Genomic DNA, 19655 nt, shown 5'->3' with positions numbered 1-19655 from the left:
GAAATAGAACTGCCTTATGACCCAGCAATCCCACTGCTGGGCATATACACTGAGGAAACCAGAATTGATTGCATCTTTAGTTACGCATCTGGCAGTTGATATTTCATGTTGTCTGGGGCCTCAGCTGGGATTGTGGTCTAAAGCACCTACAATAGATTTCTTCAAGGACTCTGTTTTCTCGCTTCAAAGTAGCCTTGGAGAAGAAATAGAATTTTTTAGTGCTCAATACTCTAAACACTAGTTCGGATTCTAGCTAAGAATATCAGTGGCTCAAATATCACATAGCATCAATTTTCCCAGATTCTGTGGGTTAGAAGTGAGCAACAAGCACCCTCAAACTCAAGATGAAGAGAAATAAAATCTACCCTATAATGGGTGAATGGCAAGTTCTATAAAAGCAAATGGAGAAAAAAATTATCATAAAATTCTTTGGAAAATGCAATGTGTCACATAGAGGACTGTTGGAATTCTTCCAGCCCACAATTTGGCAACCATTTATTCTTGCTCATTTCATTATTTCAATAAGGAAACCAAGTTGAACCTTTTCCTCATACCAAACCCAAAAACTGACCAAAATGGGTCATTGACCTACACATAAGAACTAAAATTTTCAAACAGAATCTTCATGACCTCAAGTTAGGAAAATCCTTCTTAGATTTGACACTATAACCTCAAATGACAAAAGATAAAACAGATAAATTAGACTTAATATAAACTAAAATTCTTGTGCTTTAGAAGACACCATCAAGAAATTGAAAACATAACACATAAATTGGGAAAAATTTTTTGCAAATACTATATATAATAAGGGACTTTGAATCTAGCATATACAAAGAATTCTTACAACTAATATTAAAAAGACAAGTAATCCAATTTTAAAAATGGTCAAAGGATTTGACTAACAGAAAATTTCTCTTAGGAAGACACATAAATACCCAAATAGTATATAAAAAGGTGTTCAACATAATTAACCATCAGAGAAATGGTAATCAAAACCACAATGAGATACACACCCTTTAGAACAGTTATAAAGAAAAAGACAAATAATAATATATGATGACAAAGATGTAATGAGACTGGAACGCTGAGATCTTGCTTGTGGGAATATAAAATGCTGCAGCTGCTTTGCAAAAAAAAAAAGTTTCATAGTTCCTTGAAAAGTGAAACTAAATAACTAAAAGTTATTTGATCCAGCAAATCTACTTCTAGGCATTAATCAAGAGAAATGAAAACATGTGAAAGTGAAAGTCGCTCAGTTGTGTCCAACTCTTTGTGATCCCATGGACTATACAGCCCATGGAATTCTCCAGACCTGAAGACTGGAATAGGTAGCCTTTCCTTTCTCCAGGGATTCCCAACTCAGGTCTCCCACATTGCAGGAGGATTCTTTACCAGCTGAGCCACAAGGGAAGCCCAAGAATAGCCTATCCCTTCTCTAGCAGATCTGCCCGACTCAGGAATCGAAGCAGGGTCTCCTGCATTGCAGGCAGAATCTTTACCAACTGAGCTATGAGGGAAGCCCAGTGAAAACATACATCCACACAAAATTTGTAGAATTGATGTATATAGATAGCAGCATTAGTCATAATAGCCAAGAAGTGGCAAAAATTGATAAATGGATAAATGTGGTATGTCCAAACAATGGAATATTGCTTAATATGTACAAGAATGCAGATACTAATACATACTACAACACCATTGAACATTGAAAATATCTTACTAAGTTAAAGAAATCAGGTAAAAAATATAACATAGGATATGAATCAATTTGTATGAAATGTTCAGAATATGCAAAACTATAGGGATAGAAATTATTTTAGGAATTGCCTAGGACTTTGGGAGGGAAGGAATTTGAAAGGAAATAGGAATGACTGATAATGGATATAGAATATCATTTTGGGGTGATAAAATGTTCTAAATTTGACTGTGGTCAAATTTCAACTCTGTGAATATACTAAAAGCTATCAGGTTTTACATTTTAAATGAGTCACTTGCTAAAGTATATGAGTTATGGCTCAACAATGCTCTTGTATTAAAACCAACAACAAAAAATCCAAAGTTGTTGCCTATTTTAAATAATGTTTAATAAAATTTAATTTTTGAATATTTTTCTTAGTCCAATTTTAACTGAAAAAGCCCCTCCCTTGCCAGAAGCAAATGTTTGCATCCGAGGACTGCAAATTTTGGCAATTGTGAAGAAATCTAGAGAAAATAAAGTTTGTTTTTATTTTATTTATTTTATTGAAATATAATTGATTTACAACATTGTGTTGGCATATGGTATACTGAAAAGTGATACAATTATACATAGTTATAAATATACTTTTTCATATTCTTTTCTGTTATGACTTACTTCAGTATATTGAATATAGTGCCCTCCTGTACTATACAGTATGATCTTGCTGTTTATCTATTTTATATATAGCAATTTCTATCTGCTAATCCCAAAACTCTCAATCTATTGTTCCTCCACTCCTTCTCCCTTTTGGTAAATATAAGTTTGTTTTCTATATCTGTGAGTCAGTTTCTATTTCATAAATAAATTCATTTGTGTCATAGATTAGATTCCACATATACGTGATATAATAGGACATTTGTCTTTGTCTGACTTACTTCACTTGGTGTGATAATTGCTAGGTCTATCCATGTTGCTGTAAATGGTGTTATTTCATTTTTATGGCTGAGTAATATTCCACGGTATATATGTACCACATTTTCTCTATCCATTCATCTACTGATGGACACTTAAGTTGCTTCCATGTCTTGGCTATTGTAAATAGTGCTGTTGTGAACTTTGGGGTACATGGATCTTTTTGAATTAGAGATTTCTCTGGATATATGCCCAGGAGTCAGATTGCTGGATCATACAAGCCCAATTTTTAAATTAAAATTTAATTTATTAAAGTTCTTATTTGCTGCCTTTCCCTCCTAGGTCTGCCTTAATCTCTTTTGGCCCTAAGGAGGGTCTGCACCAAAGAGTAGGTAGAACCAGGTCAGAAAGCTGAGTACAAGCCTGCTTGCATATGGGATCTCCTTCTGGAATTCCATCTGGGGACTCCAGAGCTCTGGGTGGCAGCAGTGGGTGTGCTTTCCTGGAAGCCAGGAGACCCTGCTGTAGCCATGCAATGCTGAGCCTGCCCCTGCACTTCTCTGGACATCCCATTCTCTTTTTTATTATTATAAATGCTACATCATGGTCCAGTTACTACACAGGATCACTGAGAAGAATAAAATCAAAATAAGTGAAAGTGATTAGGACACTTTTAAATAACTTTCTAAATGTATCCCAAGCTATGGGTAACTGTATCAAAGTTCTCATCTTGCAGACAGAGCAGCCAGGGAACAGTGTTGAGTCTCTGGACCATAGAGTGACAGAGTCAGGCCTAAAATCCGGGTCTGTATTTGTATTTCTCTCCCTTCAGACAAGACTACTGGTAATCCACAGACCATTCTCAGACCATACTTGTATCCCAACAAATTACAGAAATTGATTTCCTTGACAATCCATGCAGGTGGTTTTAAAAATCAATTAGGTTTTGAAATGTACTGTAAATTTTCACATCTGTTACTTTAGAATATCAATCATATTTGTTAAAGATTTATTTCTAGTCAGAAATTCTTGTTTGATGTGATTGACTGAAAAAGATTAAGGGAGTATCTTATACAGCCACTGAATTGACTGTCCAATTATCAATTGGCAGAATTGATGAAAGAGAAAAGTTTTTTTTTTTTTTTTGGACTGCCATCAAGAGAAAAGAAAAAGAGCTCAGGATCAAAAAAGATAATGCATATGCAAGTACTTTGTGATCATCAAACTTGTGAGAATATATACATTAATCTAAAAGAAGGTTAAATTTGCTATCTTTCCATTGTGGGGAAAATATAAGTAATATATAAATAAATATTAATAAGAAAAAACTTCAGTAGTATGAATTGATAGACTTCCTTGATGGTGAGCATTTGTGGAATTTTAATATGGGCATTTATGTCTCATCAAAATTGCTGGATTATCATCTATTTGATCAGTCCAAAATGAAGCAGGTTAACATTTTTATCCTTCCTCTTTGTAAAGAAGAATGTAGATAAACAAATGAGCTAAATGTTTCACATAGGATCCAACACACATGTGCACGCACACACACACACTCCCTGATTGCACCATGCCATGCTCTCTTCTGAATGGGCCTTCTGTCAGAAACACATTTATTTCATTCTTTTATTCATAGGCTTATTTTTCTGATAGATGGCGAAACCTAATTGTATTCCCACAACTCAGCATATACTTCTTTCTTTGAGAAGCCATGCCTGATTATCTCTCCACATTGACCCCTCATCGACCTCCAACCATGCAAGAAAATTAAGAATCCACATTCTGAACTGCTTTCAACATTGCATATCTTATACTGCTGGTAGTTATATCTTTGTCTCACCTCTAGACTGTGAGCCTCATGAGACCGGAGATCATGCTTGGAATGATTATTTTTCCACTCTGTGTGCTTTTTACTCTGTTAAAGAATCTGCCATGGAAAGAGGCTCCATGGATATTTGGTGAGTGAATAAAATTGCAGAACTGAATGAGAACACATGTCAAGTACAATGGCCTACAGACTCTCCGTGCTGGGTCTCTATTCTTGTAGGCACAACAGAGCACAAACTTCCCAGTGGCCCTGCAGGCCATGGTACTCCCAAGTTGCCTCCCTTCCTAGGCTGCTAGCTCCTCCTGGCCAGAGGCCATGTCTTAATCTTCATGTGCTGGATCCGGGCTGGGCACTTGGGCAGGCTTAGAATGTGAACTACCACATGGAAATTCCAACCCCAAGGAGGGTCACTTAGCATTTTCCAAGAGAGAGAATATATTTGAATTGAGGTCATAGCCTGAGTCAGTTTTGGAGCCTGAGAGCTTAAAGATTTTTACTTTATACCCATTAATCCTGATTCTCAAATCACACACTCCCTTCCATGACTTATGGAAATGGGAGACCCTCTCTATTCTAGCCCCTGAGAAGCCACAGACCAGATAAGCTTTTAAACCATGTCAGCCAGAAACCTGGGTGAATCCAGAGCTCTGCTGAGCAAATGAAGAGCCATCTCTAGTTCTTTGGTTCCTCTGTGGACACTACCTTCTTCTTCCTTCTTCTCTGCTATGGTTTTCTTCTTTGCTCACTGGAGCCTCACTTTGATCTCTCCTGCCCACTCCAACCTGAGGCCATCTTCAACAGCATCCCTCTCCATGTAGCCTCCCTGTTCCTCATCCTCACCTGGGGTGGGCAACTCTCTATGGAGAACTGTCTCCAGGACCAGTGAAGATGTGAGCAGCCCAGGAACAGAGTCTCCTCCACAGCCCAGCTGGCTTCCCCTTTTCTGTGCCTCTTACCTGATGCACAGTCTTTAGGTTGAACTGTGGAAATAACCCCAGCTGAGGCTATATTTTCAAAACATGCCTGGTGCTGCTTTTAATATGGCTTCAGGTCTCTGGTATAATATATTCATTAAATATGGACAAAGCAACCTAAAATAAACCTATTCTCTACTACTTACACCTCTTACAATCCACCCTAAGGAAAGTCTGCTAAATAAAAGTGTCTTTTGCTCAAAGATGTACATTTCAATTTGATTTGTTGGGAAGAAAAACAATATGAGCAATGTAAATCTATGACATTAGCCCAGTTTTATGAAGTGTTTGTAATAACATAATCATTATGTGCTTTGTGTTAAAAATCAAAATCCAAAAATGTCTGTTAACTACATTCAAAACTATGTATAAGGCCATTATTTGTTCTTTTTATGGCTGAGTAATATTCCGTTGTATATACATACCACATCTTTTTTATCCATTTCTCTGTTGACAGACATTTAGGTTGCCTCCATGTCCAGGCTATTGTAAGTAGTGCTGCAGTAAACTTTGGGGTACACATGTCTTCTGAAATTATGGTTTTACCCCAGTATATGCCCAGGAGTGGGACTGTTGGGTCATATAGCAATTCTATTTTTAGCTTTTTAAGGCACCTCCATATTATTTTACATAATGGCTATACTAACTTACATTCCCACCAACAGTGTGGGAGGCCTCTCTTTTCTCCATACCCTCTCCAGTATTGATCATTTGTAGATTGTTTGATGATGGCCATTCTTGCAAGAATAAAGTGATACCTCACTGTAGTTTTGATTTACATTTCTCAAATAATTAGTGACTGCAGCCATGAAATTGAAAGAAGCTTGTTCCTTGGAAGAAAAGATATGACAAACCTAGACAGAAGACCCCGATTTGATTCCTGAGTTGGGAAGATCCACTGCAGAAGGGATAATCTACCCACTCCAGGATTCTTGGGCTTCCCTTGTAGCTCAGCTTGTAAAAAATCTGCCTGCAATGTGGGAGACCTGGGTTCAATCCCTGGGTTGGGAAGATCCCCTGGAGAAGGGGAAAGCTATCCACTCTAGTATTCTGGCCTGGAGAATTCCATGGACTATGTAGTCCATGGGGTCACAAATAGTAGGACACAACTGAGCCACTTTCACTTTCAGACGGCATTTTAAAAAGCAGACAAAGTTGTACCTACAAAATCCACATAGTCAAACTATAGTTTTTCCAGTAGTCATGTATGGATGTGAGAGTTGGACCATAAACAAGGCTGGGTGCCAAAGAATTGATGCTTTTGAACTGTGGTGTTAGAGAAGACGCTTGAGAATCCCTTGGACTGCAAGGAGATCAAACCAGTCCATCCTAAAGGAAATCAATCCTAAATATTCATTGGAAAGACTGATGCTGAAGCTGAAACTCCAATACTTTGGCCACCTGATGCAAAGAACTAACCCATTTGAAAAGACGCTGATGCTGGGAAAGATTGAAGGCAGGAGGAGAAGGAGACAACAGAGGATGAGATGGTTGGATGGTATCACCAGCTCAATGGACATGAGTTTAAGCAAACTCCAGGAGATGGTGAAGGACAGGGAGGCCTGGTGTGCTGCAGTCCATGGGGTTGCAAAAAGTCAGATGCAACTGAGCAACTGAACAAATGAGAGTGGTGCTTCATGACTGCTCACCCCTGCATTGGACTCCAGGACTTGGTGCATCTTTATTCTATCAGTCTTCAACCAATGGGTATGTTGGTTCTTCCTAGTCTTTGACGTTACAAACAAGGCTCTAATATCTGTTCATGTATGCAATAAGCATATTTTTTTCATTTCAATGCACCATAATAGATTGTTTCCTCAAAATGTTTAACTAATTTCCACAAGGAAGATCAAGGGTACCCATTTCCCCAGCATCTCAAGAACAGACAACAAGAAAGGTGTTTTTTTGTAATTTCCTAGCTGTTAGTCAGGTTGAGCATCTATTTATATGATTTTTAGGCCTTGATGTTTTCTCTGTGGGCTCTGTAAATTGTCTATTCATCATAGTTTCCACTTATTCTATCGGAATGTCACTTGTTCAACTTGCAGGAAGCTTGTGTCTATTAGGCAAAGTTTGCCAAATGATACACTATAGTATTTGTTACACATGGATTAGAGGCATGCTGAAACGTGTGTCACTTTGTTCCTCAGGCAGCCTGGTGGAGACTGAGGCATCATCCCCCAGAACTCAGTGCTCAGGTTGCACCTAGCCCTATTCATCTATCCCAGGATGCTGAACGCATATTATTCACTTCCATGTGGGCTGTGATATGAAATTAGTTGTAAAGTGTATATAACACATAAATCTTTGGTATATAGATTAAAATTTGTATTCAGTCATTTAGTATTTACCTGCATTGGTAGGAAAACTTAATATAAACTTTCTCTGACAGTTTATATAATCCTTTATATTTACCTTGCCTTGGGTATTCCCGTCTAATTGTTTAGTTGAATATAGTTTCAGGGATTTTTGTTTGTTTGGTTCACTGTTATATCCTTAGTGCCTGGAACAGTGTCTGGCTCATAGTATTAATATATGCTCAATAAACATTAGTTAAATTAATAAATTAACTATAATGCAGGGTGGTACGTGTGGTGAAATGGAGACATCGATACTGTGTGTGTGTGCACGTATGTGTATGTGTGTTTAAAATGTAAGGCTTAAGTTAATTGGGGGTGGTGAAATGATGTGGGTCTTTCTCAGTCTTTTCAATCTTTCAGGCTTCTGTTTCTCTGTTCAATCTTCTGCATCTTCTGTTTCTCTTCATGTGTCCTGTGTCAGCCTGTTTTATGTCTTTCTTTTCTGTGTCAAGGATCAGGGATAAGGCCACAGGCCACAGTGGAGTTTTGAGACTCCAAGCAACAGTTCCCAGCAGGTACATCTTCAAGTTCCTCCACAGTACTGAAGGGGACCCTCCTTGCATCTTGTGAGGTTTTTCCAGACCAAACTGCCCCAGCACCAGATCCATCAGCTGAGCCAAAATTCCCTCTGTTTCTTCCAGTATCAGGACCCTGAAGGCTACAGAGAGACTGTACAGGTGTGCAAGACACAGAAGGACTGGTCTGGGGGTGGCACTGAGCATCAAGAGCAATAATGAAAAGCAATCAGGCAGGAATGAGTCGGGATGGACTCTGTCCATTACTGGTGCATGATACTGTGCTTTCACTTTAATTTCTTTGGACTCTAATATCTGTGATGTAAAAAGATAATAGCAATACCCACCACAGTGTCATGATAATTTAATGCCACAAAGTGTCTGAAGGTTGTAGGTTATCAATAATAGTTGTTATAGATACAGCAGTATCTCCAGAGAAGCTACTTTGTTACTTTTGTACAAGGCACCCTCTGATAAGAGTTTACATATTTGTAAAGAGCCTCTTGCTCTATTTCCATTCCAGGTGAAGAGCAACTGATTACACCAGATGTGTTACTGCAAATTACTGTTGCATTTCCTCATCATATTTAGAACACCCTGCATCATTTCTGCTGCCAGGGTCTCTGCAGAATGAGGGAGCCGCAGAAAGGGGCAGTTGAGGCAGTAGATTGCACTGGGACTCAGACACCCAGGACCCTGCCCCAGACTTGGGGCTGTGCCTGCCCCCAGGGAGAAACCAATTCAGAATCACGGAGGGCTCGGGAGAAGGAATGCTCTGCAGGGAGCAGGAGCATCGCTGTGTGTGCTCCTCTCCATCAGCCTGCACTGTGGTTCCATCAGAATCCACAGAGCCCCAAGGAGTCCCCAGCCCACCCCACTCAACCTTCTCCCCACCTCTATTTACTTGTTGCTTCGTTGCTAAGTCGTGTCTGAATTTTGTGACTCCATGGACTGTAGCCTGCCAGGCTCCTATGTCTTTGGAATTTCCCAGGCAAGAATACTGGAATGAGTTGCCATTTCCTTCTTCAAGGTATCTTCCCAACCCAAGTATTGAATCCATGTTTCCTGCAGGCAGATTCTTTACCACTAAGCCACCAGCGAAGCCCCATATATACCTGTATAAGTACCCAAAAGGTTCACTGACAAAACAATTCCCCCAAAGCTCCCCTTTCCCTCTTTGTTGTCGATGCCTACCCACTGGCAATCACCAATCTGTATTTTGTCTCTGCTTCTGCCTTTCTCAGAATGTCATATCACCTGAGTAACATAGCGGGTAGCCTTGAATCTGGTTTCTTTCACTCAGCAAAACTGCATTTGAGATTCATAATTTAATTTCATGTCTCAGTAGTTTCTTTTTATTGCTTAATTGCTGTTATTGCTTAATTAATTGATTAATGTGGCATTGTATAGATAAACCATAATTTGTCTTTTCACCAGTTGAAGGGCATTTGTATTTTCTCCATTTGGGAGCTATATAAATTAAAGTCACTATATATAAATTTTTTTTTACAAAATGCTAGTCACCCTTCAAGTCTCAGCCCTCACTCCACTTTTTCATCCTCTCCTTTGCCCTCCCCATCACCAATATTTCTTGTTGCTGTACAGTCACTAAGTTGTGTCCAACTCTTTGTGTCCCCATGGACTGAAGCATACCAGGCAACTCTGTCCTAACCATCTCATCAACAAATACAAAGTAAAACAGCAGCCTACCAAACGACAGAAAGCATTTGTGAACAATATATCTGACAAGCGGTTCATATACAAAATAGACCAAGAACTCACAAAACTCAATCATCACCAAAAATAACAAAAAATGGTCAGAACACCCATACAGGTATTTTTCCAAAGAACATGGAAATGGTCAATGGACACAGGAAAAGATGTCAACATCATTTATCTGCAGGACTTCTCTGATGGTCCAGTGGTTAAGACTCCATGCTACCAATGCAGGGGACACAGTTTCTATCCCTGGTTGGAGAATTAAGATCCCACCTGCCATGTGGAGTGGCCAAAAGATAAAATTTTTTAAAAATCCTTTATAATCAGGGAAATGCACACCAGAACCATAATAAATATCAAGTCACACCGGACAGAATGGCTATCATCCAAATGATGACAAATAAGCATTTTCAGGGATATGGAAAAAAGGGGGACTCTTGTGCACTTTTGTTGGAAATATTAATTGATACAGACACTATGGAAAACAATATGAACAGTACAGATTTTTCTCAGAAAGTTAAAAATAAAGCTACCATATGATACAGGAATCCCAGTTGGGGGTATCTTTCTGAAGGAAAAAAGAACTAATTTAAAAAGATATATACATCCCCATGCTTATGGAACTTTATTGACAATAGCCAAGATATGGAAGCTATCCAGATGTGCACCAATAGGCAAATGGATAAAGAAAATTTCATATATATATATATATTTCATGTACACATATACAATGGAATATGACTCAGCCACAAAAGAGAATGAAATCTTAAAACATGGATGGACTGAGAGAACATTATGCTAAGTGACATATGTCAAACCAAGAAAGAGAAATACCTTATGATGTCATATATAGAATCCACAAAACAAAATAAATGAACACAACAAAATAGAAATTGACTCAAGGATTCCAAGAATAAGCTGGTGGTTGCCAAAGGGGGAGGGGAGTAGAGGATGAGTTCAATAAGTGAAAAAGATTGCTTCCTCCAGTTTCAAATTTACAGTTATAAAACATGGGAATGTAATGAAAGCATAAGGAATAGAGTTCCTAATACTGTAATAACTTTCAATGGTAGTGAATGGTAACTAGACTTATATTGGTGATCATTCTATAATGTATAAAAATATCAAATCACTATGTGATATACCAGAAAAATAATATAGTATTGCCAGTCAATTATATTTCAAATTGAAAGAGCAAGAAGAGTATCTTAAAAAAGAAAGAGTGCAATGAGACTGAACTAAATTGAACTGAATGAGATAGAAAGAGGTTGGCAGATGAAACTTTGAAAGGACGTGTGTTGAAAGGACAGTGTCCACTGACGTTTCACTCTCAAGTGGCCCAGACAGGATGAGGACTCAAAGAGGAGTAGCCATGTGATGTTACTGAAAGCTTTGCTTTTTCCTTTGTTTAAATAGGCTTCATAATATATTTTAAAGCAGTTTTGAGTTGGCAGCAGAATGGAGCAGAGTAGAGAGAGGTCCCACATGGACCCTGCTCTGTTGTTGCTGTCTTCCTACATCCTACACTCAAACACAGGTATTCAGTTCAGTTGAGTTCAGCTCAGTCACTCAGTTGTGTCCAACTTTTTACAGCCCCAAGGACTGCAATATGCCAGGCTTTCCTGTCCATCACCAACCTCTAGAGCTTACTCAAACTCATGTTCATCGAGTCGGTGATGCCATCCAACCATCTCATCCTCTGTCATTCTCTTCTCCTCCTGCCTTTAATCTTTCCCAGCATCAGGGTCTTTTCCAATGAGTCAGTTCTTCGCATCAGGTGGCAAAAGTATTGGAGTTCAGCTTCAACATCAGTCCTTCCAATGAATATTCAGGACTGATTTCCTTTAGGAGGGACTGGTTGGATCTCCTTGCAATCCAAGGAACTCTCAAGGGTCTTCTCCAACACCACAGTTCAAAAGCATTAATTCTTCAGCGCTCAGCTTTCTTTATACTCCAACTCTCATATCCATACGTGACTACTGGAAAAAAACCATAGCTTTGACTAGACAGACCTTTTTTGGCAAAGTAATGTCTCTGGCTTTTCAATATGCTGTCTAGGTTGGTCATAGCTTATCTTCCAAAAAGCAAGCATCTTTTAATCTCATGGCTGCAGTCACCATCTGCAGTGATTTTGGAACCCCAAACTATAAAGTCTGTCACTGTTTCCATTGTTTCCCAACTATGTGCCATGAAGTGATGGGACCAGATGCCATGATCTTAGTATTCTGAATACTGAGCTTTAAGGCAACTTTTTCACTCTCCTCTTTCACTTTCATCAAGAGGCTCTTTAGTTCTTCTTTACTTTCTGCCGTAAGGGAGGTGTTATCTGCATATCTGAGGTTATTGGCATTTCTCCTGGGAATCTTGATTCCAGCTTGTGCTTCATCCAGCCCAGTGTTTCTCTTGATGTACTCTGCATATAAGTTAAATAAGCAAGCTGACAATATACATCCTTGATATACTCCTTTCCCAATTTGGAACCAGTCTGTTGTTCCATGTCCAGTTCTAACTGTTGCTTCTTGACCAGCATACAGATTTCTCAGAAGGCAGGTCAGGTGGTCTGATATTCCCATCTCTTTCAGAATTTTCCATAGTTTGTAATGATTCACACAGTCAAATGCTTTGGCATAGTCAAAGCAAAATAGATGTTTTTCTGGAACTCTCTTGCTTTTTAGAGATGTTGACAATTTGATCTCTGGTTCCTCTGTCTCTTCTAAATCCAGCTTCAACATCTGGAAGTTCATGGTTCACGTACTGTTGAAGCCTGGCTTGGAGAATTTTGAGCATTACTTTGCTAGTGTGTGAGATGAGTGCAGTTGTGTGGTAGTTTGAGCATTCTTTGGCATTGCCTTTCTTGGGATTGGAATGAAAACTGACTTTTTCCACTCCTGTGGCCACTGCTGAGTTTTCCAGATTTGCTGGCATATTGAATGAAGCACTTTCACAGCATCATTTTTCAGGATTTGAAATAACTCAACTGGAATTCCACCACCTCCACTAGCTTTGCTTGTTGTGATGCTTCCTAAGGTCCACTTGACTTCACATTCCAGGATGTCTGACTCTAGGTGAGTGATCACACCATCATCGTTATCTGGGTCATGAAGATCTTATTTGTATAGTTCTTCTGTGTATTGTTCCACCTCTTCTTAATATCTTCTGCTTCTGTCAGGTCCATACCATTTCTGTCCTTTATTGTGCTCATCTTTTCATGAAATGTTCCCTTGGTATTTCCAATTTTCTTGAAGAGATCTCTAGTCTTTCCCATTCTATTGCTTTCCTCTATTTCTTTGCATTGATTACTGAGGAAGGCTTTCTTATGTCTCCTTGTTATTCTTTGGAACTCTGCATTCAAATGGGTATATCTTTCCTTTACTCCTTTCACTTCTTTTCTTTTCACAGCTATTTGTAAGGCCTTGTCAGACAACCATTTTGCCTTTTGCATTTCTTTTTCTTGGGGATGGTCTTGATCACTACCTCCTCTGCAATGTCACGAACCTCGGTCCCTAGTTCTTCAGGCACTCTATCAGATCTAATCCCTAAAATCTATTCATCACTTCCACTGTACAATCATAAGAGATTTGATTTAGTTGATACCTGAATGGTCTAGTGGTTTTTCCCCACTTTCTTCAATTGAAGTCTGCATTTGGCAATAAGGAGTTCACGATCTGAGCCACAGTCAACTCCCACTCTTGGTTTTGCTGACTGTCTAGAGCTTCTCCATTTTTGGCTGCAAAGAATATAATCACTCTGATTTCAGTGTTGACCATCTGGTGATGTCCATGTGTAGAGTCTTCTCTTGTGTTGTTGGAAGAGGGTGTTTGCTATAACCAGTGTGGTGTGTTGTTTTGGCAAAACTCCATTAGCCGTTACCCTGCTTCATTTTGTACTCCAAGGCCAAATTTGCCTGTTATTCCAGGTATTTCTTGACTTCCTACTTTTTCATTCCTGTCCCCTATATTGAAAAGGACATCTTTTGGGAGGTGTTAGTTCTAGAAGGTCTATCAGATCTGTATATCAGACCTAATCCCTTGAACATATTTGCCACTTCCACTGTATCATTGTAAGGGATTTGATTTAGGTAATACTTGAATTTTCTAATGTTTTCCCCTACTTTAAGTCTGAAATTGGTCTTCAGAGCCTCCCAAGCCCCCAACTGTCTTATCATCATTCTGTGTGTTGGTTAACACTGATGAATCTGCATGGCCACATTGCTATCACTGGAGTCCAAAGCTTGCATTAGAATTCACTCCTGTACTTTAGCGTACATTCTATGGGTTTTGACAAATGAATCTCATGTGTGTATCACACTAAACACTGTCATGGAAATTCATTGACACCAAGGAGTCCATCTATACCAAGGAGTTCTAGGACTGATGTGTTTCATTTTGAAAGACATAGCCTGTGTTCACAGAGTTTCTGAAGAGTAACTGAGAGCATGTAACATACTGAGGAACCAAGCCAAGGAAGGAGGTAAAATTGAAGATGCCTTCAAGAAAGACATTGCCAAAACAAAATGTTAACTCCACCCTTTTAGGTTGTTGGCTGGTCATGAGAATTAAATGGACATGAGACAGATTCACAGGAGAGAAGCATGCACATTTATTTTCCCTGTTTTACATGACATGGAGAACCATCCTAAAAAATGAAGAAAGACTCAGAGAAGTGGCAAAATCTAAATGTTTTTCTATTGGGTTGAACAAAGAGAGGCAGTTGTGGAAAAATAACTGCAGTATGTGGGGAGGCGAAGAAGGATGAGAATTCTGTTGAACAGGTCTGTTCCTCCTCTCATTCTCCACTCTCTGCCCCTGACAATAACAATGCCATTCTGCTTCCAGGAGAGGGAAGACATCTTTCATTGGGGGATGGAGAGGGGCCAGTTGGGGGGAAGAGGGGACTTGAAGGAGAGGCAGGGGGTGAGGAACAGTGGTAGGGGGATGGATATGCCATCACCTGCTTCCAGGAAGAAAAAAGGGAAGAGTCAGCACACTCTTCTTGCACCTACTGTTTTGCTGTTTGCGGGGTGGGGGGGTTGTTTGTTTTTGCTGCTAGGGTTTGTTTTGTTTTGTTTTGTTTTGTTTTTTAATGTCTGTAGCTCAAACAATATTCTGGTTTACTTTACATCTAAATCTTACCTGGTGTTTGATTTCTAATGGGAGGAAAGTCACATTTTTCTGATATGATGAGGCTGGTCAGGTGGAGAAGGATAAGATGGGTGTGGGCCCATGCCTGTTCTTTTCTTGTGTGTAGGAAGATGATTCTGCTCTTGCTGGATGGGATCTGCACTCAGGCCTCCCCATTGGTTTCATTGCACATGGACATGGGGTGGCAGCATGAGCAGTCAGCAGACCAGAGGTGTCCTTGGGGAGCTTTGTGAGAGAAGGAAGCCAGATAAACGGACCCCAGGAGGCAACCTCATTTTCCTGGCAATAGAGGCCAACAGAACTTGGAACCCAGGAAACCACGCACCACATTCTAGAGAAGATCCCTACCTAGCTCACTTGGTAGGAGAAACTCAAACTTCTCTGTCCTGATGTCCTGAAACCCTGGCCTCAGAAACCGTCTCACAGTGACCACCTTTTCTGACACGGCAGGTATTTGGCCGGGTCTCATTCCTGATGCCTTTGGCCATTTGCCTAGAGGGACCGAAAGGTAACACAGGGAGACCCAGGGCAGGCAGTCCAGGCCGAGCCACCACTCTGATCCCACCCGAGTAGCCCCATATCCTCTCCCTATGTGTGTGGAAGGAGCAGGGGTCATATGGAGTGGGTCTGCTTCCAGCAGGACTAGGCTGATGAAGGGTCAGAGCCTGGCAGGCTGGTCTTAGCCATGAATCAGTGCTCTGCAAGCCCCGTTTCTTCCCCTTCCTCTGTATAAAAGGAGCCCAAAGTCAGACCAGGACAAGATGGGTTTTTTGAGATACTAGTCTACCATTTTCTCAGTCTGCTAACCTTTCAATTGAAGTCATTATTTCTTGCCCCCATAACTTGCCTGCTGATTTATTGGCCTGTCTTGCAGGCGACAGAGGCAGCCCGGGCTCAGTAACAGTCAAAGTTGGTTGGGTGGGATATGGAGAGCCATCGCACATCCCAAGGTTTATCCCAAGCCCTCTAGGTGTGTCTCCTTCCCCTAAGGTGGATATCTGAGCAGGCACAGGTCTGTGCCATCTGAGAGCAGAAGGTAGGGTAGGAAGAAAAGGCAGCAGTAATGGCCAAGCAGCACTTCCATATCTCTGGGCCGGGCTGCCTGCTGGTCACTGTCATTGAAAAGCCTCACATTGCAGATCGTCAAGGAGCTCATTGATGAGAATACAAAACCCATCTTCCTGAGTGCGGGATGGAGACACCACACTGCCAATGAGGGCCAGCACAGGTTGGTGAGTGTGGCCAAGGAAAGTGACTTCAGAATCAGGATCCAGAGATGAACAAGAAAAGTCCTCCTGCCAGACACCTCCCAGGGAACTCCCCAGGGTTCCATCCAGGGTTTTTGTGCAGCTCAGCACATCTGGTTCTGACTTAGAGCCCCTGTGTCAACTTTCTCCTGAATCAGCTGGAGAACCTCGACCTACTAGAAAGAATTTAGCACTTTCAATTGGTTATATTTTTAAATTTGAGATTTTCAAATATTATGAAGCTGAGAAATAAATTAGATGCTGAAGTTGATGTAAATCTTTTTAAAAAAAGGTTATATTTTTAATTTTTTTAAATGTTTGTTATTGTCAAGATACCTTGATTGTTCTCACTGATTAACTTTACTAGTAAAGGTTATAATACAGATTTATAAAATGAGTATATACTATGCTTACTTTTATCCCTTTTTTACATATTGATGGTCTGGAACAGATTTAGCAAATTTAAAAAAAATGTGCTTTACTTTGCAGAATTGAGTGAAATCTAAGCCTTGTTACTTTCTGAGTTGGGGGATACCAGAAAAAGAAATACACTTGGACACATTGGACAGCTTTTTCACTTCTGCAAGCATCACTGTAAAAGCGAAACAGTAAATCAGCTTCAACATTAGTCCTTCCAATGAACAGCAAGAGTGATCTCATTTAGGATGGACTGGTTAGATCTCCTTGCAGTCCAAGGGTCTCTCAAGAGTCTCTCCAACACCATAGTTCAAAAGTATCAATTCTTCGACACTCAGCTTCCTTTATAGTCCAACTCTCACAACCACACATGAGCAAAGTAATGTCTCTGCTTTTTAATATGCTGTCTAGGTTGATCATAACTTTCTTTTCAAGAAGTAAGCGTCTTTTAATTTCATGGCTGCAACCACCATCTGCAGTGATCTTGGAGCCCAAAAAATTAAAGTCTGCCACTGTTTCCACTGTTTCCCCATCTACTTGCCATGAAGTGATGGGACTAGATGCCATGATCCTAGTTTTCTGAATGTTGAGCTTTAAGCCAACTTTTTCACTCTCTTCTTTCACTTTCATCAAGAAGCTCTTTAGTTCTTCTTCACTTTCTGCCATAAGGGAGGTGTCATCTGCATATCTGAGGTTGTTGATATTTCTTCCGGCAATCTTAATTCCAGCTTGTGCTTCTTCCAGCCCAGCATTTCTCATGATGTACTCTGCATATAAGTTAAATAAGCAGTGACAATATACAGCCTTGACATACTCTTTTCCCTAACTGGAACCAGTCTGTTGTTCCATGTCCAGTTCTAACTATTGCTTTCTGATCCACATAAGTTGAAGCTGAAACTCCAGTACCTTGGCCACCTCATTCAAAGGGCTGACTCCTTTGAAAAGACCCTGATGCTGGGAAAGATTGAAGGTGGGAGGAGAAAGGGATGACAGCAGATGAGATGGTTGGATGGCATCACTGATTCAATAGTCATGAGTTTGGGTAAACTCCAGGAGTTTGGTGATGGACAGGGAAGCCTGGCATGCTGCAGTCCATGGGGTCGCAAAGAGTCAGACATGACTGAGTGCTTGAACTGAACTGAAATCTTTCCTGTGTGGTTCTGTGAGCCTTGCCTGAAAAGACTGAGAGACCTGGGCTCCCAGGGCAGCTCGGCCACATACTCTCTGCCTAATCCTGGACCCCTGAGCTCACCCATGGATTCTCACTCCTACTGGATCCACAACTGCACCACAGCCTCTTAGCATCGCGTGGTGATAAAAGGACACAGGACCCAGAACGTGTGGTCCATGGCCTTATTCTTAGTGCAAGTGAAAGTCTTAGTTGCTCAGCTGTGTCTGACTCTTTGCAACCCCATGTTCTGTAGCCCATCAGGCTCCACTGTCCATGGGATTCTCCAGGCAAGAATACTGCAGTGGGTTGCCATGCCCTTCTCCAGGGGATCTCCACACCCAGGGATGGAACCCAGGTCTTCTGCATTGCAGGCAGATTCTTTACCATCTGAGCTACCAGGGAAGTTCTGATATTCTTAGTAAGCACACGATAAATGATGCTCTGTGTTACCCTGTATGAGGAAATCTGCTTTCTTTATTTCCTGCTCAATGTGTCCCCATGAAAAGACAATCCAGATCTCAATTATCCCTGTAGTGTGAACTCACCTTGCCTCCATGAGCGTCTGAAATCACAATGTGCAGGTTCCATCTCCTCCACCCAGGCGCGAAATGGAGCCAGAAATGTCAGGTTTCAGTTTGTCCATCTACCTCTTGGCTCATCTTATGCAACAATATCAGAGTGACCGAATATTGTTATCGCTATGATGATTATTATTCATCCTCAAGCAATAATGATTAATGAAACACACGTAAACCTCACTGATCAAATAGCAATACACAGAGCACCAAAAGCGTACCTTCAACTTTGTTCAGCAGAAAACTTTTTCTGATCCTTACTGAGAAATTACAGCCTTTCCAAGACATATTTGACAGCCACAAAAAAATAGAACTCCATATTTTAAAAACTAGATGAAAAATATGTAATTTAAGGCACACTTATGTCAAGAAAGTCTTCCAACTCTCTCATTATAATCCACTTTTGGGCCCCAGCCCCTTGATATATATGAGTGATATATATGAGTGACAGATTAAAAGGAGTTGAGAATTCACACACTTGCTTTATTTCCAAATAGAATAAAAAATTTACATGACCCCACTGAATAAAAAGGCCTTTATTATTTTTGGAATCTCTTTAGTCCAAGGGAATTTTGCTGGCTTCTCTAAACTTTTTAAAATATATAAGGTCCTCAAGCTCTTTAACAGATCTCACTCTGATACAAAGGTGCTCATGAAAGTGTCTGCTTTCTATTTCCTGTTCCCTGGTCGCACCAAAATTACCACTTTGTGTTGTAAGCAACCATTATTTGTTACATCTTGTGAAGGCATGTGGAAGGCAGGTCACTGGGGTTGCTGGTTGGCCTGGGTAAAGGGTTATCAGCGGGAGACAGGGGAGGCACAGCTAGGTCTCTGGCATACAAGTGCGCCTGGGAGATCAACCTGAATTCACCAAGCAAGCAACAGCAAATACCCACCATAGGGTCAGTAACCAAAGCAGGAAGGAACAGTTAGCACAAAGAGAAGAGTACAAGAGCTCCAAGAAACTGCAGGCTCCCTCCCACCACCAGGAGCTCACAGTAAGCACTTCCTACATGAAGAATCCCCCTCTGAAGGCAAAAAAAGGGCAGAGTGAATATTGGAGGTCTTAGCATTGACCTAAAGGGATACATTTAAACCAAAGGACACTCACCAAAAGA

Source organism: Oryx dammah, unplaced genomic scaffold (assembly GCF_014754425.2).
Source record: "Oryx dammah isolate SB20612 unplaced genomic scaffold, SCBI_Odam_1.1 HiC_scaffold_27, whole genome shotgun sequence".
In the NCBI taxonomy this organism is placed as follows: Eukaryota; Metazoa; Chordata; class Mammalia; order Artiodactyla; family Bovidae; genus Oryx; species Oryx dammah.
The sequence above is the reverse complement of the archived record's forward strand: the minus strand, read 5'-3'. Positions refer to the sequence as shown.